The sequence below is a fragment of the Haemaphysalis longicornis genome, unplaced genomic scaffold (genome assembly GCF_048455015.1).
Source record: "Haemaphysalis longicornis isolate Haplotype H1 unplaced genomic scaffold, Haemaphysalis longicornis Haplotype H1 scaffold_8, whole genome shotgun sequence".
Classification (NCBI taxonomy): Eukaryota; Metazoa; Arthropoda; class Arachnida; order Ixodida; family Ixodidae; genus Haemaphysalis; species Haemaphysalis longicornis.
Window position 1 is genome coordinate 66730392 of NW_027526445.1, and position 26176 is coordinate 66756567.

A 26176-nucleotide genomic window follows, 5' to 3' on the forward strand; every position below is an offset into this window, starting at 1 on the left:
CGGGGTGATGGGAAACGACGTTGACGAATGATTTCGGATTAGGTATGATGGGCGGCCTTAACTACAGGGATATTCAGGTGACGAAAAGGTGTAGAAAGTGGTGGTGAGTACAAGTGGGGAAGAGAGTGGGGCATAGGAAGAGTAATATACCGAATTACAATTTAGAACAGAAAGGGGTAGGTAAACAGGTTTGCAAGGAAAGGAAGGGCAGATTGATGGGAGTTTAAAACCATCAGGGGGGAGAGATTGCGAGGGGGGCAAAACTATTACGTTGGTTAAGGGTACGACAAAGAAGTAGGATAACGCCGGCAAGTCGATTTGGCGACAACCGCCGTCCCGATACAAAGGGAGGGACTCTACTATCATCTCAAGCGAGCCCTACTTACCTGTTACAGTCCCTATACCACTGTCGTTATCTCCAAGAGCGTGACGGCCATGGAGTACGTTTCGCGCGCCCTCGGCACAACACAACCCTCTTCCTCAGACTTTCGCCTTCCTTTCATTGTCCGCTTTCCGGCTCGCTTTATCTTTGGTGGCGTCTTCGTTCTCTCGTTTACAACTAGGCCGACGCTCAGGGACTACGCAAAACCACAATAGAGGGATATTAAAAGCGGCGCCCTAAAACATGGTTATAGGTAGCCCTAGCTTCGCCGCCTTGGTCTACTCCAATTGCAGGCAAATGATGGCCTGCACTTTATGTACAGATAACGCATCCTCGCCGCATGATTCTGTCAGGCAGACACGTTGCCTCCTGGCCAAAGGGCGGCGCCCCGGTGTTCCGGCGCCTGCCGTCCGCCTCCCCTTGTTCAATCCGCGCCTTATTTTTCTAGCAATGCGCAGCCTTGCTGAAGCACGCTCAGACCACGATCCGACCGCTAAGAAGACGACCCGTCTTTCCACCAACGTTCTTTGTACAATCGCAAGATGCTGCAGTGTGCCTTTGCAACCACACCCTTCCCCAATCGTCTGGCCAGCTGGTGACAGAACTCCGCTCGCCTCCACATCACGCATTCTCGCCGCAATCTTCAGAATGCTAGTTTGGCAGGCATACAGATATAATTTACTGGACAGCGGGCAGCCTCTTTGTCTGGCAGGCAACTTCTCAGGACAGCAGAGAGCCTGTGCGCCCGCTATCTTTTTTGGTACCATCAAATGTCTCAATACACGAGACCGCACGTACACATATTTACGCCCAATGAGGAAAAACGTTTGCATCGCAGATAAAGTGGCTTACAGGCTGCGCTTTTCATGTACAGTCACCCACTGGCTGTTGTGAAGGTGCCCTTCTCATCCCGCTCACAGTGCGGCACATACATGAGCCTTCAAGCTGTTCAAGCGATGGTCCATTAAATCCGCATTTATACACATTATGTACAAGAGCGTTACTTGGTTCGCGCAGAGACGGCAGCCCGTCTCAGCTAGGTGACACCGTCGATTGCCTAACGCCGGTCGTGCGTGTACGCATTTTCATCCCTGCGGGAATCAATTTCAGCCGTGTGCAGTTCAAATTCCTCCAATCAGGACTATCCGCTGGCCACTGTTTAAATTCGAAGAATGTTCGCGAACGGGTTGTATTAGACGATGCATCGAACCGGTTATTGTATTTTGTTGCGCTGAGAATTGTAGGCATAATAAAAATTAAGAACTAAACGTTGCAGAGACGGACACAAAAGAAGAAAAGAACGACGAGCTACTTTCAGTTGCGTTGCTAAGTTGTATTAAGAAGTTTCATCTTATGTAATAAGAGATTTTTTCATTCCGGCAGGTTCAGATTTCTTTCTTCAACATTTTAGGGTGCCGAAACCCGGGAAGAAAGAAGTTGGTGGGCAAGCTCGCGGAACAGGGGCCAACCCAAGTGAAGACGACGGTTACGGTGTTTACAAGTTTCACTTGTCCTACGATGCTGCTTCAAGAATTAAAAGCTAAAAGAGACGAAGGAAGAATTATCGCTCGAGAACTGTGCAGCAACGCAAAAGAAACATTAGGCGTGATCGTAAAGGCCAGTGATATCTGCGTTGTTTGGGGAATTTTATGCGGCAGTTACGAAGGTTTGTTGTGGTGGTTAAATCAGTAAATTAAACTGTTACAGTAGTTAAGTAAAACGTACCTGAAACTGTTCACAAGCAACATCGAATGTGATGACGAGATAATTGCCCTTGTTGGCCGATTGTACCATCGACTCATTGTTATTTACGTGGCCCCGGCTTCCATTTTTTCCTCGGAGGAATTTCCAGCCCACCTTCCCATGCATTTTTTTTCCGGCTGTGTAAAAATGTTGTTCAACATCCAAGTCCTTGAAGGCCACGATATTTTCAATAAACTGATGATCACGCTTTACTTGTGCGTTAATGAACATTACCCTGCGCACACAACTTTTTAAAGAGTGAGCAGGAACAACAGGATGAGGCGGCACCGGCTCAGGCCTGTACCGTGCTGCGAGTAACAAAAGACACGCTTTCTTCTTTCTAACTGCCTGGCTATTTTTCAATGAGATGGAAAGCCGCTGAGCGCGTGCCGCTTGAACAAGGCAAAGTCGGCCCATTTCCCGACACTCTAGTGCCAATGAAAAAAGTGATACTCTCCTCTAGTTCTTTATATTGCATTCTTTAACTCGTCATGGGAGCAGCACTACACATGCACTGGCAAGCCTTGCTTATGGCGATGCACGTTCCTTTTCCTCGGTGGTTTGATATTGCGCTGAGGCAGGAATCGCGCGCGGCACCACCACTCCCTCCGCCGTTACACAGGTAGCGCTGTCGCGCGAAAACAGCATAACACATTAACTATGCTTTAATAAAGAAAAAGATAGCTAAGAAAATTTCCTCTACATGTGCATATATATGAAGCAGAGCAAGAAGCGTCCTATCGGTAAATACACCGCTATTGACGTCCAACAAAAAATACACGCTTATAAGAAAAAGCCATAATAAAATATAATGTTATAACCTGAACTTCTATAACCACGCAACTGTATTTTTATCATTCAGAAATTTTGCACTGTATTGGAGTTGACTTATTGATTACGAGGCTTATTAAACGTTGCTACACGGGTGATCAGGCCCGTCGAAGGGGTGGGCTTTTGACCACCTGGAGATATTTACGTGCTGCCAAATAACGAACACACGGGCGTTTTCCCTTTTACTCTCCACTGTATCGGTCTAGGTAAAGGGTGCCCACATGTCATCGACTGTTATTAATTTGCCTATTATGCACGTTTACTACGTGGATAAATTTATGATAATAGGCACCATGTTTGTGAAGGGCAAATTTTATGCACGCAAGAACTATTGTATTTCTACCCGCGAAGGCAACAGATGCACTATTAGGAGCAATATCAAAGGTAACACCGGAACGCGTAAAAAACATCCTCAGACCCAGCTCTGAGTGATATGCAGCGGCCACCGTCGGAAACACAGTGGAAAGGGCGACGCTATTCTAACAACTGTTTCCATTCCAGCTGTGCGTCTCATTGGCTGTCGTACAATACCATGTTGTCTGCGAAATGACGTAAGCCGCTACTTCGTTGAAATGCCAGCGTCGTGGGAGTGCCAACAGTTTCTGAAACAGCGCCCTCCTTTCCCTTTGTATTTCAAAGCGCCAACTGCGTATCACTCAGAGTCTGCTTCGACGCTGTTTACCACGCGTTCCTGTGTTCCCTTTAATATTGCTCACAATAGTACATACAAATAACCAAAATATAATGCTTGACAGCAGCGAGGGGTGGCAGTACGTCCACACCAAAACACAGCAGAAGATGAGAGCGGAACAACGCAGCCAAAATATTAAACTGACAAGCACCTACATTCACCATCGTCAACGAGTCCCTATTGCACGGAAGCCGAAGAAAGAGCGGAGGAGCTTGTAGCTGACAATGTAAACCCACTCGAAGACGTTACGTCAGAAAGCAAACCGCTCAAACGGCAATAATGCAAGACTATCTACAAGGCAAGGCCGAAGAGTTGCATCTCAGGCGTTCAACGGAAACTTTTGACTGAGCCTTCACAACCAATCAGACGTGCTTAGAAGTCGCCAGACTAGTATCTCTACAGTCAACTTAGGCCAAAGTTTCAGCGTTTGTGCAAACTTCCGAGTGTCGCTGACGTTCGAAATAAATTGCGAATAACAATTCAGGGTTCTGCTGGAGAAAAAGCATATACTAGATTTTTTTTTGCAAATTCTCTTTTAAAATGTTTTAGTGCAGCAAATATGCAAATATAGAAACGGCGCAAAGATAGGAGGTCATTTTTAGCAGTATGAGACAAAGGCACCGAAATGTGCATCGCTTAGCTTTGTTCATGATGTTCCTTTCGCAGAAACATGAGCAGTCAGATAACTGAACATTGAACCTCGACGAAGCGATTCCACCTCATGTGTAGAATAAGGTGGTGTATACAACCCCGCCTCTGAGCTCGTCGAAGCTCATCTTGTTATTCAGTACGCCCGCACTGCAACAACCTCAACTGGTCAATCTCTCCTCCGGTGACTTCCAATCAACTTCCCTTTCTCTACAGAAGCCTCCCTTGCCATCCCGAGCAATATCCAAGATATTTTCCTCGTTCGGTCCATTCCCCGTAACAAGCACCCGACGAACAATCGAGCCCGCCAGGAGCACCATGCGCGGGCCTAAGGACCAAAGCGATACCTAGTACATCCGGCAACCGTTTATGTTGACGCGGCTGGCGCGGTCGCCGTCATATACGTTCACAACAGTCCCCTCTTACCACCCGCACTTTTTACACCGCGACTTCTATTACCTTCCCTGCAATCCTAACATCCGATTCGAAGACGGTTATTCGAAATTTCGCCTGGGATCGCATTCTTCCCATGACTCAAACTCTTTCTTCAAAATCCAGCTGACTCCCCCACCGAGCTGATGTGGACCGAAGCCCACACTGGTGTGGGAGAAAATGAGGCAGCACACAGAGCCCCTCGAGAGCTCACCTTCCGAGAAGGTCTTAGCATTAATCCCTTCCATGGAGCCCTGTTAGCTCGAGATCGGCTCCCTTCCTTTCATATTATTACGTCTCATTACCGACTCTCCCACCGTCTCTGCCCGCTTCGGACGCCGCGCTCTCTCACGGGAAATAACACCTATGGCGCTTATTACAAACATACATCCTTCCTTGCCTCTCCCGCCAGCACCGCATGTACCCTGCTGGCTACTCTTCACCCCACTGCCCGCTTGTGGGGTTGTCTAAACCATGGGTCACCTCCGCTGGCAATGCCTCCCCAAGCCAATCCCCCATATTGATACGGTAAGCACTGGGCGAGGGCGTTGGAAAGCTCGGATTGGGCTGTGCAACAGGCCATCCTCGCTCGGGCTGCCAAAGTCACCGGGGACCTTCATTTGGTCACTACCCTTCCCCTGAATTAGCCCTTGCGGCAAAAACATAATTGTGTCTCTCTCTCTCTAGCGCATGTTCACAGAGCGGACCTTTGTTGACTCACGTCCCTCCAGCAAAACAGGAAAGTCGTTTTGCCACAAAAGCAACAAAACAAAGGAATTATTCAACAACTCCTAAAGATTGTGTTACACTTTCGTAATGTGGACAATGTTCAATAGTGGCCAGCTATAAAACCAAAGTTTTCAAGAAGGGCTTGGGTTCGGGCTAGTTGGTATGCCATAACGTCATCTTATGAGCACAAAAAACACTCAAACACACGGACACAGAAGACAAGTACAAGCTCTTGTACTTGTCTTCTCTGTCGGCGAATTTTATGTGCACTTAAGGTGTTCACAGGTTTCAGTTTGGTGGCTGTAGGTAAGCATTCATGCGATCTAAAAAAGAACTGTGGGATCCTCGAAAATACCCAGCCTTATTCCCAGCGGTCCCTCTGGTCGGCGTTCGCCAATCACAATGCGAGGTTCTCCGATGTCGTAAAGACGTCTCCAAAAAGTTACTGACGAGCACCCACTGCTTTGTCTTTCTGTCAAATGTATGTACAGCGGCGGTCTTTAGGCTGTGTATTATACGTCCACTACCCCTAAAAAATTTAGTTTTGTGCGTAATAATTTTCAGGCCGACGGTTCTACTCTGTTTGTCCAGTGTGGAAAGCATGCTTTGTAATTCGTCCCCTGAGCTGATTAGCCATCTGCAAATATGAGGCTACTGAGGTATTCTCCCTTAACCCTTAGTCCCATCTGCTCGGAATCTAATGTTCTGAATACTTCTTTGAAACATGCTTTGAATAACATTGGAGAGACTGTGTCTCCTTTACTGCTCTCCTTATGGAGGATGATGGTAGCTGTGGACCCATTGAAGTATCGTCTAGTATTCTTACATAATGCTCATGTACACAATGGTTTCGTAATACCTGAATGACTGGCGAGGTTTCTGCTGAGTCAAATGCTTTCTCATATACTATGAAGGCCATGTATAGACGTTCAGTACACTCACCGCACTTCTGTATCACCTGATTGATCCCGTGAATATGGTCCATTGTTGAATGGCCTTTATGGAACAGTTCATGTTCTTTAGGTTTAATGAAATCTATGGTGGAAGAAATTCTGTTAGCGGTTACCTTGGTAAGTATCTTGGTAAGTTAACCGTTGTTCATTAAGGATAACAGAGTAGATCCCAGGAGAAGGCAAGCGTTGCAGCGGGCGGCAGAAAGGTACATGGGCACATGAGGTTAAGTTTGCGGGGATACATTGGTCGCAGTTAGCACAGGACCGGAGTCATTGGAGAAAAATGGGAGAGACCTTTGCCCTGCAGTGGGGGTAGACAGGCTGTGATGATGATGATCACCCCTATAAAACACCAAACTAATAAGAAAAGGAGCAAGGACGCAAGGACGCCGCTAGCGTTGGTTGCTAGTAAGCACCACTTGATAAATTGTGGTTAGGAAGGGCCTGGGAATCGAACCCAAAACCTTTACGCCATGAGATCAGCAACCTAACCACTGCACTGCCCTAAATTAACGAGGGGAACGGGGCTACCAACGGCGGCAAACATGTGCACATCTTCAACCAATGTTGAAGAAAACTTTATGCTTCCTGCACCTGGAATCGAACCTGGGTCCCTAGCATCAAGAAGCGGGCGTCTAACAGCTTTGGATATCATTTTCTATTTTTAGTCTTTTTTCTCCCATGGGGTTATGTCAAATAAAGGGAACAGGTATACAAGAAGTACTTACTATATCGCCATTTAAAATAAAAGGTCAAACGGGTAATCCTGAAACCTAAGAACAAAATACTGACCATTCTCGCTAGTATGGGGGCAGCAATACACGCCAGTGCAAAAGAGGGTACCAATAAAGCTTCAAACTGTTTTTGTCTTTGTACCCTTTCAGCTTAAATATCATTCGAATTTGACTAAAGTGGAACTTGGCCATCGGCTCGGTGTTTCTGTCAAACATACGCGTTTATTATAAACTGTGTACAGACATTATAAAATACAAATCACATGCCACTTTCTCGCTGAAGCTACAGGATACCGCACATTATGGGGTGTTAATTTAAAGTATTTTTGGATTGTCAATGGAAGCGCATGCCCAAAGAATTAAGGGCTTCACAGTAGTCGAAACAATGCTAAATTATTTCCCCACCATCAAAAAGTCTACGGTTAACTACTCAAAAACCAGGGACGAAGGAAGACGAAGACAGCATGGCGCTTACTGGCAACTACTTCTTTATTGGAGACAATGGAGACAAGGCAGTTGGGAACTATGGTGTGGGCTGTAGAAATAGCAGGGGGGACCTACTAGTTGAGTTTGCAGAACGGAATAACCTACCCATAATGAATACCTTCTTCTGTAAACGGGAGAGTCGGAAGTGGACCTGGAGGAGCCCGAATGGGGAGCACAGAAATGAAATAGACTTCATATTATGCGATAACCCTGGCGTCGTGCAGGATGTGGAAGTGCTCGGAAGGGTAAGGTGTAGTGACCACCGTATGGTAAGATCTCGAATTAGGCTGGAGTTGAGGAGGGACCGCAACAAGCTAGTTCGAAAGAAGCCGATAAATGAGCAAACAGTAAGACGTAAAGTAGAAGAATTCAGGATCGCGCTGCAGACCCGATATTCCGCCCTTAACGAGGAAGCCGAGCCTTCGACACAGGAAGCCAGCGACAACCTTACACGCATTCTCACGGAGTGTGCAGTAGAAGTCGGGGGCACTATGGCTAGACAGGATACTGGTAAACTTTCACAGGAGACGAAAGATCTAATCAGGAAACGGCAAACCATGAAAATCTCCACAGCAGCTGACAGAATAGAACTAGCAGAGCTCTCGAAGTTAATCAATAAGCGCAAGACAGCTGACATACGGAAGTATAATATGGAGAGGATCGAATACGCTGTAAAGAATGGAGGTAGCCAGAAAGCAGTAAAGAGACCTCTTGGCGGGGGGAAAAATCAGATGTATGCCTTTAAGGATAAGCAAGGCAATGTCATCACAAATAGGGATAAAATAGTCGCAGTGGCCGAGGAGTTCTATAGGGATCTGTACAGTAGCCGGGACATACAGGATAATGCCGAACGAGACAGTAGTTCAGAGGAGATAGACATCCCACCAGTAACGACCGAAGAAGTAAGGAAGGCTTTGAAAGAAATGAAAGGGGGCAAAGCACCTAGTGAGGATCAGATAACAGCAGACCTCTTGAAGGGTGGCGGAGAAATTGTACTTGAAAAACTGGCAAACCTGTATACGCAATGCCTAATGACCGCAATGGTACCGGAATCTTGGAAGAACGCGAACATCATCCTAATCCATAAGAAAGGCGACATGAAGGACTTGAAAAACTACAGGCCGACCAGCTTACTGTCAGTCGTCTACAAGGTATTTACCAAGGTGATCGCTAACCGAATCTCTGCAACCTTAGATTTCAGTCAACCTAAAGAACAAGCAGGGTTCCGTAAAGGTTATTCAACAATGGACCATATTCACACGATCAATCAGATGATAGAGAAGTGCGCTGAGTATACTCAACCCCTATATATAGCCTTCATAGATTATGAGAAAGCATTTGACTCTGTCGAAACCCTAGCAGTCATTCAGGCATTACGGAACCAGGGGGTAGATGAACATTATGTAAGAATACTAGAGGATATCTATAATGGGACTACAGCTACCATCATCCTCCATAAGGAGAGCAGTAAAATACCTGTAAGGAAGGGTGTCAGACAAGGAGACACAATCTCTCCAATGTTATTCACAGCATGCTTACAAGAAGTATTCAGAACGTTGGATTGGGAACAGGTGGGAGTAAGGGTTAATGGAGAATACCTCAGTAACCTCAGATTTGCTGATGACGTTGCCTTGCTAAGTAACTCGGGGGACGAATTGCAAAGCATGCTTTCCGCACTGGGCGAACAGAGTAGAACCGTGGGCCTGAAAATTAATATGCAGAAAACTAAAGTAATGATCAATAACCTCGGGACAGCACAGCAGTTTGAGATAGATGGCGAGGCAGTGGAAGTGGTAAGCGAATATATATACTTAGGCCAAGTCGTGACCCCAGATCCCAACCATGAGGCAGAGATAATTAGAAGGATCAGAATGGGGTGGGGTGCATATGGCAGACATTATCAGATAATGAATAGCAGCCTACCATTGTCGTTGAAGAAGAAAGTGTATGACAGCTGCATCTTACCGGTACTCACCTACGGGGCAGAAACTTGGAGGCTCACTAAGAGGGTTCAACTTAAATTGAGAACGACTCAGCGGGCAATGGAGCGGAAAATGATAGGTGTAACATTAAGGGACAAGAAGAGAGCGGAGTGGGTCAGGGAGCAAACTGGTGTTAAAGACATATTAGTAGAAATTAAGAAGAAGAAATGGACTTGGGCAGGGCATGTAATGCGAAGGCAAGATAACCGCTGGTCATTAAGGGTAACAGAGGGGATCCCTAGAGAAGGCAAGCGCTGCAGGGGGCGGCAGAAAGTTAGATGGGCAGATGAGATCAAGAAGTTTGCGGGGATAAATTGGTCACAGTTGGCACAGGACCGAGGTAATTGGAGAATAATGGGAGAGGCCTTTGCCCTGCAGTGGGCGTAGACAGGCTGGTGATGATGATGATGATGATGACTTCTTTATTGAAAAACATACACATATACACCATCCGAAGTACACGTGGTCCGATTCCCTCCTAAATTATACACACCATTACGAGACATAACAGCGGCCGAGGCACATGCGGCAGAAATAGATAAAACACACGCCAAACATATAGTACCCAAAAACATGAAACAGGGCAACAACCTTACATAAACCAAAGCGTTAGTTCCGCAACGTGTGACACCAACGGGAGTATTCCTTGTCGGTCAAAGTGAGGGAGGAGGCGCTGACACATCGTTCGCCCCAACTTTTAATGTGGAATGATTTCATAACTTCTCTGGTGGTTTTATTCCGAAATTTTGATAAAACTGAAGCCTTGCAAAACATTGGTGTACATTCACACGCAAAACAGTGTTTGGCCAGGTTAGAGCCATCCTTCGACTTAAAATGAACTTCCATGCTCTTGTAGGCGTATATTCAAACATCGCCCAGTCTGGCCCACGTAGATATTGCCACAATTCAGCGGTAAAGAATAAACAACACACGTTGCACAACGAACAAAGGGGGGTTGGGCTCTACTCCGCAGTTTTGTTTTCTTTGGCATTTTTTACTATTTGATAAAAATCTATCTACTTTGCTACACACACTGTTAAATTTATTCGGAGCCGAGAAAACCACTCTGATATCATAACTATTGGCAACATTCTTTAACCCATGCGCCAGCTTATGCACGCAGGAAATGACCGCTTGTTTTGTATATGGTTTTTCGCTGTCCTTTTTCTGGGTCAACCAATTTTTCTGCACACACTTTATTAACTTGTGAACAACTTTCCGCACGACGGACTCTTGAAAACCAGCCTATTCAGTCTATCTAATTGAGTATGAAAATTGGTGGATACTATATCAGAACAAGATTTCGCAATGGCTGAGCAACTACAAGAAGCAGCAATTCCGATATTTACTACGTATGAGTGCCCAGAGTGGAAGTTTATTATAGCCTTTTTTGAGCGCGGGACGTACGCCCAGCAAACGTGCTTTTCTTCATGAAAAAGCCTTAAGTCTAAGAACTGTAGTTTATTCTCTTTTGGTAGCTGTACTGTAAAGTTCAGTCCACGACCATAGTGCTCAAAAAGAATCAGAACATCACGAACTCTGCATTTAATGTCTGCACAATTCTGCGCAGCATTTCCTTTGAGTTGGAAGCGCAGGAGTTTGCTTTTGACTTCGTTGCCATTTGCAGCGCGTGGTAATGCACTGCACACTGGCACACATGTGGAAGCCAAGGGACAGAACGATCGCGCCCAGCCGGTTAGGGGGACCGCTCATCGGCATGTTCGTAAAATAACGTTATGATCAACAGTCGGGTCCCCGAGAAGAGAGACGGGCCGCCAGCTCGGTTGTTTCTCTAGCTTTGCACCACTAGTGCAAGCTGCTCCAATTTTATTCTAGTTTGAATAAAATCTTCCCAGTTTTTATCTACACAGTTGAGCATTAAAAACACATTTTTTTCGTGCCCCTTTTCATTCAGGCGTAATTAATGATTTGCAACCATCTATTTCAAAATGTAATGTTTAATTTTGTAGTGTAGTTCTTTGCCGGCTTTATTTACACGCCTACTGTTCTGACTCAACGACAAACGCACCCGTGGGTTTTTGTCTCTGCCCCAGTTACTCAGTGGCCAATGCCAAAGTGCGTTAAAGTGAGCACTTAGCCAAATTGCGTGGGAGTGATCCACACCGCTGAACAAAAGCCAAAACGGTCGCGTAACGAGGTTTCCGGGGCCATTACTGATCCGTATCTGGTCAAAATTGATACCAAGTGTCGGCATGCTTCATAATGTTGCTGAAGCTTCAGAGAGTTGAACAGCCCAACTTTGAAAACGAAATTGTTATTCAGATATTTTGACAGAGGTAGAGCATTGCGTACCTCTTAATCTTTACGTGCCCCGTCACAAGCCATCACTGTCTTTGTAAAGGATGTTAGGTTTTGCTGTATCAAACATAAAGGTGTAATCATGAAATTGAAGGTGATTTGCGGGTCGTTTTTTACAATGATATTTTGAGTGGGGATGTTCAACTCTACCCCTTCCATGCACCATTGCATACGTTTCTAGTGTCGTGGGCTAGAACGTGTTTCTGTTAAAGAATGTTCACGGGTCCTTCAGTTCAGTTTAATCCACAAGACTTCCAGCGTTAATATAGTTACATTTACCAATGAGTTTCTTCTTATCCTAGGAACCCTTACCTCTTACTTCTTTTACTGCGCTTGTCCTAGGGCTTCTGCAGACCTTGTGCCTAACTTCACTACCTTCTAATTCGGTATGTGGAACATGCCTTATTTTCGCCAGATAAAATTGCCAATTGTTTCGAAGCAAATCTCTAAACTTTCGCACTGGGCCTCACTTACTGAAGTTGAGTTTTTTCCTTTTTTTTCTTTAAACCCCGGGGCTAATCTGCATTGCTCCTATCTTTGATTGCAGCAATTACATTTGCCTCATTGTTGTGTCTTTCATTATACAGTGAACCCTCGTTAGTTCAGACATTCAGGAAGTAAACAGAAGTGTACAAATTTTTCGAGTGTCAAATTCTCGACAGAACGACTAAAAACGCCCACTTGCAAATATTTTACGCGTACCTTAACGTTGTGAAGAAATCGGTGATGCTAGTTTGCCTTTGGCGGCTTCTTGCATGGACAAAAACGCGTTCACCCACTACACAGACTCATCACCCACCCACTCCCGTCGTGATTTATGGCGGTATATTAAGGTCAGCACACGTTATGCACGGCTTAACATAGCTATTCGGGATGTTCACAAGTTTGTGTCTGATCCAGAAAGCTTATGTGAACTTTTCGCGTGTCATTTTTTTCGACCAACTGGACGTCTTCTGACAGCAGCAGCAAACGTTGTTTCCAGTATCATGAGCCAGTGTTGCAAATTCCGAACGTTACCGACAATGATGTCCTGTCCGCTATTCTCATTCTTCCTCGAAAAAGTCAGCGGGCTGCCACAGCCTTCCCACTTCATCGTGAAAAGCGGTTGGGCTGTCTTTGCACCTCTGCTCTGCCACGTCATATGGGTGTCCCTTGTTGAGCAATATTGTCGAGCAGACTGCAAATTAGGCCCAATATTCTCTTTGCACAAGTGCGGAGTAGCAACTATCCCTGGAAACTATAGGCCAATATCCCTGTTTTTCTTTTCTAAAGTTTTCGAGAAAGTCATGCATCTTTACCTTCTAGCAGCAATGCGTCCATTAATCTAATCTAACCAACATGGCCTTCTGCCTGGAAGGTCAGCAGAATCGAGTGCTCTCTCGTCAACTGGTAGACACCGTTTATTTTCACTGTACACACACTTCAACATTGTTAAAAGCGACTTACTGCTTCGCCATTGGTCCGCATACGATCTATCCAGTGAGTTATGTCTTTGGTTCGGCAGTTATTTAAAAGGCAGGTCCAATGGTGTGTGCTAGGAAGGCGCCATCTCCCGGCGTTCAGCGATGACATCAGGGATACATCAAAGGTCGACCCTGGGCCTTCTGGTCTTTAGCATTTTTATTAATAACATCCACTCTGTTATAAGATACCGTTCGCTGTCTCAGTACGTCCATGACATAAAGCCCCATCGTGCGGTTTCTTCTACGGAAGACTGCGTCCTCCTCCAAATTACATCTACGCAGTCTCGGTATGGTGCTATTGCAACCATTTATATCATAATATCCCCAAAACTACAGTGACAACATATATTCGTACCACTTCCCCTTTCAATTTTCCGCATTCCCTTCTTGGTGTACCTGTAAAGCGCCGTACGGTAGTGCGTGATTTGGGTATATTTATGAACGTAACACCACGTTAAACTCACATGTGAACAACCTGACCAACACCTATCTCCGAACGCTTGGGGTGATTTCGCGGGCTAGAAGTGAATTCACCCACATACCATGCTTTGTCTCCTTCTGCCGCGCCTTAATTTTACCGGAGCTCAACTTTGCCAGTGCTATTTGGAATTGTTTAAGGCCATTGTCGTCTCTTCATCTAGATAGGATTCAGAATATCTTCACTAGAACCGCATTTTACGTTACTCAACCGTGAGCCATTATGTGCATGGTGGGCTTCTGAAGCTCCTGATTGTTTATGTTGTATGTATTAGGCGTTCCAGGCTTGATCTGTTTTTTTTTCACTTCATTCATCACAAGTTTGACTGCCGTTGCTTCGTAAGATATGTTCACCTGCGAGTGCCAAACAGACAACTGCGGCCGCATGGCTGCTTTCCATCTAACTAATCCAACATGCCTACAACAGTTTGTTTTTATCTTCCATTGACATTTTTTTGCAATGACCATTTTTTTTTAAATCCACATTTTTTTATGGACATGTTGTTGAGGGGCACACATGCCCTTCTACCTGTATTCCTGTGTTTATGCGTCTAAAGCACCACCTTGCTTACGATTGTATTGATTAGGGCGTCCTATTGGCACTCCCGCCGAGCTGTTGTTGTTCAGAAATTGTTTTGGCTTCTTTGATCACTCTCCTGTATATATAAAACTACACATTTATTTTTGCCCCTTTTTGATTTGTTTCCCTTCCTACATGTTGTCTTTTCTATGCCTTATATTGATGTGCAGTGCTTCGCCCGAAAAGGCCCTTTTGCTGTTGGTGAGCCCTTCAGATAAATAAACGAGCAAACAAATAAATAAATAACTAAATGTATAAATAAATAAATAGGCTGAAAGAACACACTTGAGGCGTGATACAGTAAGTGCAGAGCAAGGGTATCGCTTGAAGCATAATAGCGAAATTGGTGAAGAGCAACGACAGCAACCGCAATTTTTTGCCGTATGACGCGACCCATGGGGGGTAGGACACTACAGGAGTGCTACGCAGTGGAGGCCTCATTTGTTACACCAATGGCATCGTTGATGATTGCATCATTGCTTATCTCGCCGGCGACCCCAACGCCGTCGGGAATGGAAGCGTTGACAGCAAATCCAACATCGGTGTGGAGGAGAAAACGAATGTCTTACCACCGTACGGCTATTCTCGCACTGTAGCTATTTACTGGCTGCTCGCCTCCTCTACACAAAAAGGGTATAGACACCGTAAGCGAAAAAGTCGCGTAGAGGCGCCCGTTTCAGGAAGGCGTCTACGGAAGGTAATAGGTGCATGCGTAATTTTGCGACATAATAAAGAAGATATACGGCCATAGGGCAGTTCACATTTTGTAGCGAAAGCTACAATGGCCGTATTCTTGTGCGCTTTGAAGGTGGTAGAAACAAACTACTGATTATTCATTGGGAACCAGACACTGCATGAGGGCAGGCATCAAATAAAAGAGGTGTTAGTTTTTATACGCTGCCCGCACCATAAACACGTCGGCATGACCTTTGCCACAGTTCTTTTTGTTTAGTTTAACTAAGAGTGGAGAATAGATGGAGCTGAACATATCGTAGCGCTGATAGAGCTGTCTTATATACCTGTTCCTGTTTCCCCTTGTGTTTTGAAACATTTGTGACAAGTACGAATGAAAATATAGAGGACACGATATTTTATCGCATAGAAAAGCGGTGATCCATAATCCGCTGGCAATATCAATTTGACGAATGGGAACATAAATTACATATCTATTAGCAAATGTCGAGCAGCATGTGGTTCTTATAATATGAAAGCGGGTAAGTATTTTTAATTTTGGTAATTCGGGTTCGGGATAGTTTATGGTCAATAAAAACTTCTGATAAACAGCCCTAAGGGACGCGACCCTTCAAGTGGTGGTTGTTATAGACGTCGACATAGAAACATTGTCTAGGGCTTGCAAAACCGCAGGTTCGTGGCTTGAAATTGTTCCACCTTATACCGATTACAATGTCAGCAGCTACGGAGTTGCACTACCACATAAGTAAATGAATTGAAAAACATTTACACAAAGACACATATGTGAGAAAATCACGGGATGATTCGGTGACCAACTAAACGGTTCCAGTTCCCACTCTCGGAGAGAAAAAGAAAAAAAAAGCCTACAACAGTGAAATGATAAGAAATTCAAGCCAAACTACTTACATCACCGAAACACCAAAATTTGCATGCTACAAACACCTACACAACGCTTACATCGGGGTATGGAAATCACAAACAATACAGGCGAAAAAAGAATAACAAACTGGTGCAGTAAAAAATGCTGCATTATTAGGCACAATCGCGCACAAACATTACGCTATAAATATCAATGAAGCATACTTTTGAATGTTGGTTGCTTTCCACTGCTCATCAATACAACCAAAGTTTCGAGACAGTTGTTTGCAGAAAGTGGTCGCCGTAATTTGTTTTAGTGGAAAAGAAAGTCCAATAATCAGGTATTCTCGTAATGTGGGAGCTCTCTTCAGCGGTTAGGGTGGACGTAGTACAAATAGTAAATGTTTGCGCTATTCTTCAGGCAACCACGCTTTCCATTAACAATAATTATAGTTATTGTTTGTGCTGACTAAACCTAACGATTTCTACAAAGATTTAATTGGCTTGCCTGCTGCAACGTTTGGTATAAATCAATCAACCTCATTTCGCACTGTAGATATTTTAAGAATATTTCTACAGTTGTTGGGCCATAAACAAGAAAGCAATGGTTTACTTATGACACGTACAGCCAATTTTAAATAAGCACATTTGTTTTCGTCTGACCTTGGTCAATATTTGTGTAAAAAAATCCGGTTACTCTCCACAGTTTATTGACAGCTTGGTAGGCCTTCAATGCCCAAAGGATGTGTGCGGTTTAAACTACTCCCAAGGTTTTAAAGCTTCCCACAACCTCTACCGGACATACATTCAACACTAACTATTGGTTTTTATGGACATGTTTACCGTTTACACGAAAAATAACTGCCTCATGTTTTTTAGGGTGATTCCCGAACCCATGGCAGCACGCCCATACAGCTAATTGGCAAAGGACCTAATTACCGCTTGGAGTTGCCATTCGCTAACCTCTTCTGCAATAAGTAAACTTGTGCCGTCTGCGTAAACTACGAATTTCACTGATGTGTCTGTCTGTTCAGTGTCATGAATACAAATATTAAAATAGAGCGGTCCTAAAATACTACCCTTGGGAACACCAGAACATGTTTTCTGAATATTTTACGTACAGTTGTATTGTCACAAATTGGGAATGATGACTACAATAATATATATTATAATAATATTACCGCATAATTCTAGTTCATGTGCAAGAACATTACGATCAAGAGGTACCTTCAAACGGAAACAGTCTCCTTTTTGTACACCAAGCGTAAGCACCAAAACGCCGAAACAAATATAAACAAACATCAACTCATATTTGTAATCTAGCTAAATCACATTCTACTTTCATACATATTACTACAAGCAAGCCTCTTGAATGAGAAGTTTATATCATAACTTTTCTCTTTTCGTTCTCCATTCACGTCCATCAACGTATTAGCGCGGATTCCTCTTGCTCGTAAAGCCTACAGTATCCCATTGATTTTTATCTAATAATCTCTGTGCAAATATACACTCAAAAACCGTTACATGCTCATTAAAAGACTTTAAAACAAGATGAGAACAGGATGTCGCGAACTAAAAATTAGGTGCAACGCTAAATAATTTGACAAGATCGTCATTTCCAACACATAAAAGGAAAATGGCGGCTACTGTAGCCTACGAACTGCGCCAGCTAAGTCAGTGCCTATGTAGCTTACCGAGTATAAGTCAGTAATTGTTTATTCCCTAAACAGGATGACAAAATCGGCCTACCGAACTGATATTATTTCTAGAGAATGGTATATACCGTAGCAAGCGCTGTCTGCCGGGCGGGTTGCAGTGTTGGTGACCGTCGCGCCTCCTGTGCGAAGGACTAGTGCTGCTTGGTACAAGCTTAACTTGCTTATTTATAACGTACGTGTACATCACACACCGCGACCCGCCTTACGGGCGTTTTTTCTGCTAGCCGTTTTGTGGTTTCCAACGTAAGGAAGTCTCCATAAACAATGTTCTCCCATTGAAAATTGGAGCAACATCTTAAAAAGGGGGCACACCTTGGGCGTACTTAAACATTCTTAACCCTCAATAAACACACACGCTGTAAAATAAAGAGACAAAAGCGCGCCAGGAGCGCAGCCAGTGGGAGCTCGTGTCACCACCGCGGCTCACGCGGCAGTCGTTTCTTTGGCATCCTTGATAGCAGGACGCCTCGTCTTCTCGTTCCCTTTCGCCACATGAATAGCTGGTGCCCAAACCTGCATCCGTCCGGTACCGCCGGCTCAGACCATGGAATCGCTGCGTCGCCGCCGGGAAGTTCCCCGCACCACCGTCACGAAGAAGATGGCGGCCCACGCAGCTAAGGAACGCCGCGTCACCGACTCGCGACTTACAGACGCATTTGGACATCATTCTTGAAAAACAGCGAGCCTTGCACTACCTGGACAGCCACATTCAGTCTAGTCTCTCGGAAGCGGAATTTGACGTCGACGTTTCGACGCGATTGACTACGACCAGTGCATCTGCGCCCTTCGCACGCGAGTGCGCTCCGTCACGAGCCCGGCTCTTTCTGCGGTTGTCGCAGCAGCCGAGTCCGGTGAGCCCCCCGGTAGTGCGTTTTCGCAACCTCGAACGGGCATCCCTCAGGCAACCCAGGGAACCCGCTTCGCTACACTCCCGAAGGTCCAAATACCGACGTTCTCGGGCGACCGGCATGACTGGCACGGATTCTGGTACCAATACAGTTCCAGCATCCACTGGAACACAACATTGCCTCGAGAAGTTCAAGAACCTGCTCTTGCACTTGACCGGTCCCGCCAAAGAAGCGATAAATGGCATGGCCTTCCGACGACGACTGCGACTTTGCCATCAAGATTATCACCAACTGCTCTTGGGCGGAAAAATCTCCTTGTGAATGACCACATGGACAAATTGCTCGCCCTAGAGCCGCTGCAGAGTTCGGCCGACACCGACAAATTGCGGGTCCTCTACGACACAGTCACTTGTCACATTATCCCTTTGGAGGGCCTGGGGAACTCCCTGGACCAGTACTCCGTGGTGCTTCACCGCGTTCTGCTACAGAGCTTTCCACATGACCAGCGCATCCTGTACCGGCAAAGGCAGAAGCAGGCGCAGCAAGACGCATCCGAGGTCTCGCCGTCCCCTTCCGCCTGGTTCAAGGAAATCGAAGTGATCCTGTACTTCCTCCGCATCCAGGTGCAAATTCGTTCGGTTCCATCCACGCGCCGCGGCAATGGGAGGCAGCATTCATCGCCCCCGCGCATCGATCTTCCAACGGTGATCACTCTCGGCGCCAAATGTCCATCTGTAGGGCGGTCCAAGTGTTATCTTTGCATCACTCAGGAGCACGTCATCACCTAATGCACAGCGTAAATCACCCCTGTGATGAAGTGAAAACGTTTGCAGGCAGACAAGTGCTGTTTCAGTGTGGCATATTTAACTATCTCGCGCGACACTGCAGAACATCCAAACGTCTCGTATGCGGCCACTGTTCCCACCGGCACCTCACGTCGCATTGCGACATCCAGCTCCATGTAGGGAGATTCGAGCCTGGTAGCAGAAGACGAGATCACAGTCGCAGCAATAGGGTGACACTAGAGGCACCCAACACAGTGACGCCCGCTTCGACCAGTGCTGCAGGACCCACGTGAGTAATTCAACACACCGGCCGCGCATGGGGCCTAGGCACAAGCCGCCAGCTGCTCGTTCGCTTTTTGTTGGATACTGGCTCTCAGGGGACCTTCATCTGACGCGATCTGTCCTGAACACTTGCTTTTCTCGTCACTGGAGCCGAGCGTATAATGCTTGCCCCGTTTTGAGACACTCTCCCGAGAGCACCTTTCACGTGCTACAGCCTTTTTTGGCGCTTAAAAGCCAGCATGATCATCAGCACATAAAATGGAGGCCCTCGAAGTTCCCAGCATCTGCAACGTTGCATGTCCGCCCGCCAGTTAAGACATCGTTCATGCAATGCCCGCTAAGTGTCAAGTTGCTGCTTATATACGACTTGCACCCGCGTTTCAGGAGCATCAAGTTAGCGCGCTGATCGGGTCGGACGCCAATAGGAACGTGCCAACAGGAAACGTTTCCAGAATTTCCCCCACTCGGATGGCTGTGGAGACAGAGCTGGGCTGGGCTGTTCAACATGCTCAGTTCGACAATCCAACACCTTCGACCGCTACTTCGAGTGCTCTGTTTTTTTCTCTCGGAGAATCGCCCCCAGAAAACGCTGCCACAGACGTTCATCGATCGTTCATGCGCCTGCTGGAAGCCGTCGGAAATTAGGGCACTACCGCAAACCTCATATTACACGACCCTGCCGTCAACCCGTTCAAACTTGAGGATCGCAAAGTAAACAACCGCGATCAAGTGCCCCTTCCCAATAAAGAGCCAGGACGTGACGTCTCCAATCTTTCATGATTGCGAGACCATTCTAAGTCTGCTTTCAGTCTGCTACAAATGCAGTTGAAACGCTCAAACAACAGCTTCTCGCTGAGCACGGAGCAGGTCACCACCTTTGTAACGGAAAAGCTTGGGAGGGATAGCGGTGGCGTACTCGCTCAACCCAGCGCATTTATGGCTAGGAAGAGGCAACACGTGCCTGCAAGAGAAATACAATCTTCTAGAACCCTGGTTGACTGCAGCGAGCTGCGTATACGAGCACGGTATAAAGAAGCCGTCACTGCAAGTCGTCTTTGCCACCGGTGAAAATAGTAGTACCTTCTTTTACTTCGATTTGCTTACGAGGCGTCTGCACAGCTTCCACCTAAGCTAAAAGTTTGACGCCCTGTAAACCATGCTTCAGAAAAACCATGCCCTTGGGGGTTTTACAAAAGGGAGGAGCTAGCTGAGGAAGGGAGGGCACACTGCAACATCTTTAGCTTACGGTATGTTCAACGCCGCCATGGCACCGGTCGCTTAAATTATTGAAGCTCATATTGCTGGCCCAATGTGTCGACCCTTCCACCGACGCAATACGCACGCCTTTACATAAGCTGAGCTAAAGTGCCGTCGTACGCGTTTCACAAATAAACACCCCGTTCCTCGCTCCCTTCGGAGAGCTACTACGCCGTGCGCGAATGTCAGGACTGCACGCCTAAAATGTAGACAAAATGCTCTGGCGGGATCGAAAATATATGGAATACACAGGAGAAAGGGCTGGCACAGAATAACTACTATAATTTGTTAGCTCTGCTGCGCGGAGGCACGGCATCGTTTCGGAGCTTATCGCGTAGGTGACCCTAGGTAAACGCACCCACCTGCATGTAGGCTGGCTTGACGGATTATCTTGCCCACATACCACCACGCATGCCGGTGGGTACGTATACCTGAAGTTATCCACGCGGCTTTACGTTGACTCCCCCACTTCTCGTACACTTTCAATAGCTAATTGGTCATCCATCGCAAGAATGGGTGCTTGTTGGCAATCGCGGCTTTTTGTGTAACATGGTCCGCTCCATCGCTACTCATTCTCGCCGGATTGTCTTCAGTTTCACGGATAAAAAGCAGGTGCATCTCTTTTGCCGCCGTCACTTACTGACAAGCATTACTGCTCACACCAACACAGCTCGCCGTCGCCTTTGAGCCTCGGTAGTACTAATGACGGATCAATCGCGGTCGTTTCTTATTTGTCACCGGCACTCACTCTAAAGCTTTGCTTCACCCTCCATACCGTGACGAGTCAATCTCATTTTCTAACCAGACTGACATGGAGCTGTGCGCTCCCTCTGCCGCTTTGCCTCACAGGGAGGAGGACCCCACAAAGCAATTATGTTCCGCCTCACGAAGCTGACGGGGCACAATACCTATTGTAACGCCACAGAAGAAACGTGTGACACTGCAGGCATACGGAGACGCGGAAACAGCTGCCGCATTCCTTTGCTTCACCGCAAGTTGCCGTCACGCAGACCGGCATCAGCGAGTGGGTTTGCTATTCTCTGATTCCTGCCATGTTTCGTGACTGTTATCAGCGTAAAATTTATACTCTAACGTAAGGAATATAGACAAATGTATATAAATTTTGAGATCGCAAGTTGCACAACAAAACGTTAGTTAGTACTAGAGTGGGACGACGGGCTAGTAGGTTGCAAATGAAGGCAAAAAAACGAACAAAGAAACGGCACAGACGACGAGTAAACGACAAACACGGGTGTTGACTAACAACCTAATACATTTTCTTGCGCGAAGACAATATAAAAAATCCAGATAAAACACTAAAACAAGATACAGTTAAGATTGTAGAAATACTATTTCCTTGGGCAACAAGTTTACAGATGGTTTGCTGGCGCATGCGAACGCTAGCTTGTGCATCACAGAAGCGTCAAAGATCTCGCATGCCCTCTGGTCACCATAGCGCTTAAGAACACGAGAAGACTCAAACAAGGGTTTGCATGAGGGCTCGTTCGCGCATGACGCAACATGTGTGGCAAGGTTACTAGAGGTAGCAGAACTGGAAAATCGGTAAAAGGAAGCTTGAGGTATGGTATGTTGCCTAGGGGTATGGTGGTCTGCGTCAAGATTAATCGCGGGAAAAAGAGGGCAATAATCTTGGAATAGGGGCATGAAGCTTGTAAAGAATTCGCGTGCAGGTAGAAAACGTGCAGTACAGCTCGGTTGACAAATGATGCGGACTTTTGCTCTGGGAAAGTGTGCGCGCTAAATGCGGATAATACTCTAGACGGCACGTTAACCAAGGTAGAAGTAAGCGAAAAGCCAACCATTACCTGTCCTCGATTTTCAAAGAACGAGCGGGCCTGGTAATACAGATTCGGAGGAACAACAATACTGTTTTTGGTTCACGAGTTGCACTGTAGTCTCGACTTGATGGTGTTGGAAGGCTTCCAAAGAAAAAAAAAAGCGTTGGACACTTTCGAGAAACATTTATCTAAATATGACAGCCGTAACGGAAAGATTTCTCTATCAGCAATACGATGGCGTGACAGACTGATGTCAAGGCGAAGACAATAGTCACTGCGAGGTGTGCCCAAGGCCGCTATGAAGCTCGTCTGGCCTAAACGTAGGATAATGCACACAAGCATTACAGAGAAAACGGCACAAATCAGCTAGAAAGGAGACAAGACGTGAGCACCGCATTTCCGTCCAGATGTTTCATAACCGACGGAAGAACGTGAACAAGGCTTTTTAGTAGCAGCAGACGCACCTGGCGAAATTTGGGCCCTTCCGGTGGTTGTTGCGACAGCGAAGAGACCGACACCCGCGTTACCAGATCGAACACCCCCTCCTGGTTCTCTTCTTTCTTTATTGCGTGCTCACGTGCATACCCCGCTGTCCGCTCTCTTCGTCCTCTTCTCTAGTTGCGGCCGCGAGGCGCATGGCGCTTCCCGCCACTGCTTCCCGCGGGAAACTCAACATCCTCCCGGGCCCGCGGAGTGGTCGCCCGCCTCCAAGAGGTATAACCGCTGAGCAGCCCGCGGTACTTGTTGGCCGTTTGGGAAGGTGACTTTAAAGTATCTGTCGATGGCGTCCCTTCCAGTAAACGCCTCAACCACTCTGCCGAGCTTCCATTGCAGCGCCGGCACGTTGTCGTCCTTGAGGATCACCAAGTCGCCAACACGTGGTCGGAATGATAACGACGGCGGGTAGTGATTAGCGGAGCGTAGAAGAAGCAAATATTCTTCCTTCCAACGCTTCCATGGTCGGCGCCGAAGCTCATCTCTGTACTTCACCCTTCGTCGCAAGTCATGCGCGGCGGAGCTCGGCAAACAGTCGGCAGTTCGTGGTGGTAGTCCCACAGTGTGCTTGCCTGTTAGGAGTTAGACTACTGACCACCGCTTCCTCCTGCTTCATCTTGGGGGGCGGCGCAACCGGAGCCGGCTTCACGTCCGCACCCCGAGTCTTGGTGACGAGGCTTGGTGCGCAGTTCCGTCTCGTGAACGGATCGTCCGCCTTCTCCTTGTTAAGCTTCGCGTCTTCCAGGATCGCACGCTCAATCTCCACGATGTTCTTCAGACGGTTCCGTTCGTTGATGTAGCTCATGGCGCTGATTGTGCTTGTGCGCGGCTTGTCCAGCTCCCTTGCACGTTCCTCGAGCTGCTCCAGTTCTCCCGCCAACCTCTGTGCTTCTTCCTGGACTCCCTTCAGCATCGTAATCTCCTTCTGCTTCATGAGCTGCGTCTTCCACACCGCATAGTTGCTTGGATTTCGCTTAAAACGCTGCTTCTCGCTCACGATGGTCTCGACGTCTGACTCCTTGTACTGGTAGTTGAGTGCGCCCTGAACGTCCTTCAGCTTCCTCGCCACCTCTTTCGTTGTCTGAAACGCGACCCCTGCGAGGTTCATCCCTTCTGTCCACTTGTAAAAGTCTGAGTCGGTGAAGTCTTGGTTGGACACAACTCGAGCTCGGAAGACCCTCTCCTGCTTGCCATGCTTCAGCCTCAGGCCCTTGTTGGTTCGGGACCGTCCCAGGGTGTACACTTTGGCCTTGCTGACTTCTTGGATCTTGCTGACTTCTTCCTTCGTGGCGACAATTTGTGGCTTGGCCTCCTCCTCATCTTCCAATGATGAGGACGAAGATGAGGACGAATGGCGCCGTTCTGACGCGTCGCCACCAGCCTTGTTGTCCTCTTCGTCATCTCGGTCGGAAGTGCCATAATCTTCGTCATCCGAATAAATGTCTCTGGCTTTGAGCTTCCTAGCCGTCTGGGCCTGGGAATCCTCCCCTTCCAGCGACTTGCGCTTCTCCTTTTCCTCTTCCTCCTTCTGCAGCTGCCCTGGCTGATGTTCAAACCGCTGAAGCTGCCTTTTCAGCCTGCATTCGGCTACACTTCGGTTCGTGGATGACGTGAGCCCAGGTGTCTTAATCATGAGCGGTACTACGTAGCGACCTTCGCTCTTGTGTACTGCGCTACTAAACTGTAGGAGCGCCGGGTGCTTGTTGACGTCGTGCTCCTCACCTGCATCGCGTATACCGATGGCGTCCAACCGCCACATCTCCGACGGGTCTCCCGGTCGGAACTCCATGCGCCAATCGTCAGTACAAGCCAGGAATAATGTAGTTGCACTGGTGGTACGTGGTGTCAGATGATGGCAGACGTCAGTGTAGGTTCCTTGAACGACCCAACCGAATATTGTCTCCACGGCGCACAGGGTGTCGGTGAAGCGCTCGACACGTCCGGTTACAACCCTCCAGTAATTGTCAGAGCCGATCAACACGCTTATCGCGGAGTCCTGAGGTTTATCGTCTTGGGGATCGTCGGCTAAGGGTAAATTCCGGTCACGCAGCATTGCAATAACGGTGCTCCCTATGGCCGGGCCCCTCACTGTACAGACCTCTGGCACTTCCAGAGCTTGGAGGGTCAGCTCATTTGATTCAAAGCGGCCACAGAGAGTTATGTTCACCCTTCGGCATTTGTAGCGTGGGCGGTTGCACTTGCCGAATGTGAACACTGCCAGATCCTCAGTTCCAGTGCTGGGTAGAGACAGTTGCTGCGACACGTCTTGACGGACGAAGGACCGTTGGCTTCCGGTATTAATCAGTATCCGTACCGGCACGCGGTCGCGGTTTCCGGACGCCCACACCGTGGCGGTTTGGAGCAATACGGGTGACGAGGACGTGCTGCTTGCAGGAGCTGTTGTCACCTGCCTTCCTCGTTGTGTTTCCTCCTCTCGGTTTTCAGCTCCGTTAGGAGTAGGTGGTCGTGGAGTGCCCTTTGCTGCTCTTCCCCAAATGCCGAACAGTGTAGAAATATGGCGTCCTGAGCAGTGGTCGCACCTGAGCCCTGCTGCGGCTCGGCAATCACGGGCAGTGTGGCCCCTTTTCCCACACTTGAAACAGCAATGCTTCCTGGACAGCCGTCGGCGCTTTTCCTCCGCTGACAGTGTGGCCTGGCACCTACGTGTCGCGTGTCCTTGAACGTCGCAGAGGGAGCACTTTGTCTGCGAAGCCATGGACGGATCGGCACCTGGCGATGCGGACCGTGCTGCCAGTGCTAGGGCGGATGGTATTCGAGGCGGTGTCACGTTGCGGTTAGCTGGCAACCTGCTTGAAGTGGGTTTCTCGCGTGACACTCGACTCTCCTCTCTGCTTTCAACCTCCACTTGCAGGAACTTCAGGATGGCCTTGACATGCTGTTCTCGTGATTCCGCTGCAGCGTCCGCTCCGGCCATGTCGGTCTTCATGCGCTTGCGGTACAGGATTGCCAGATCCTCTGGCAATGAGCGCA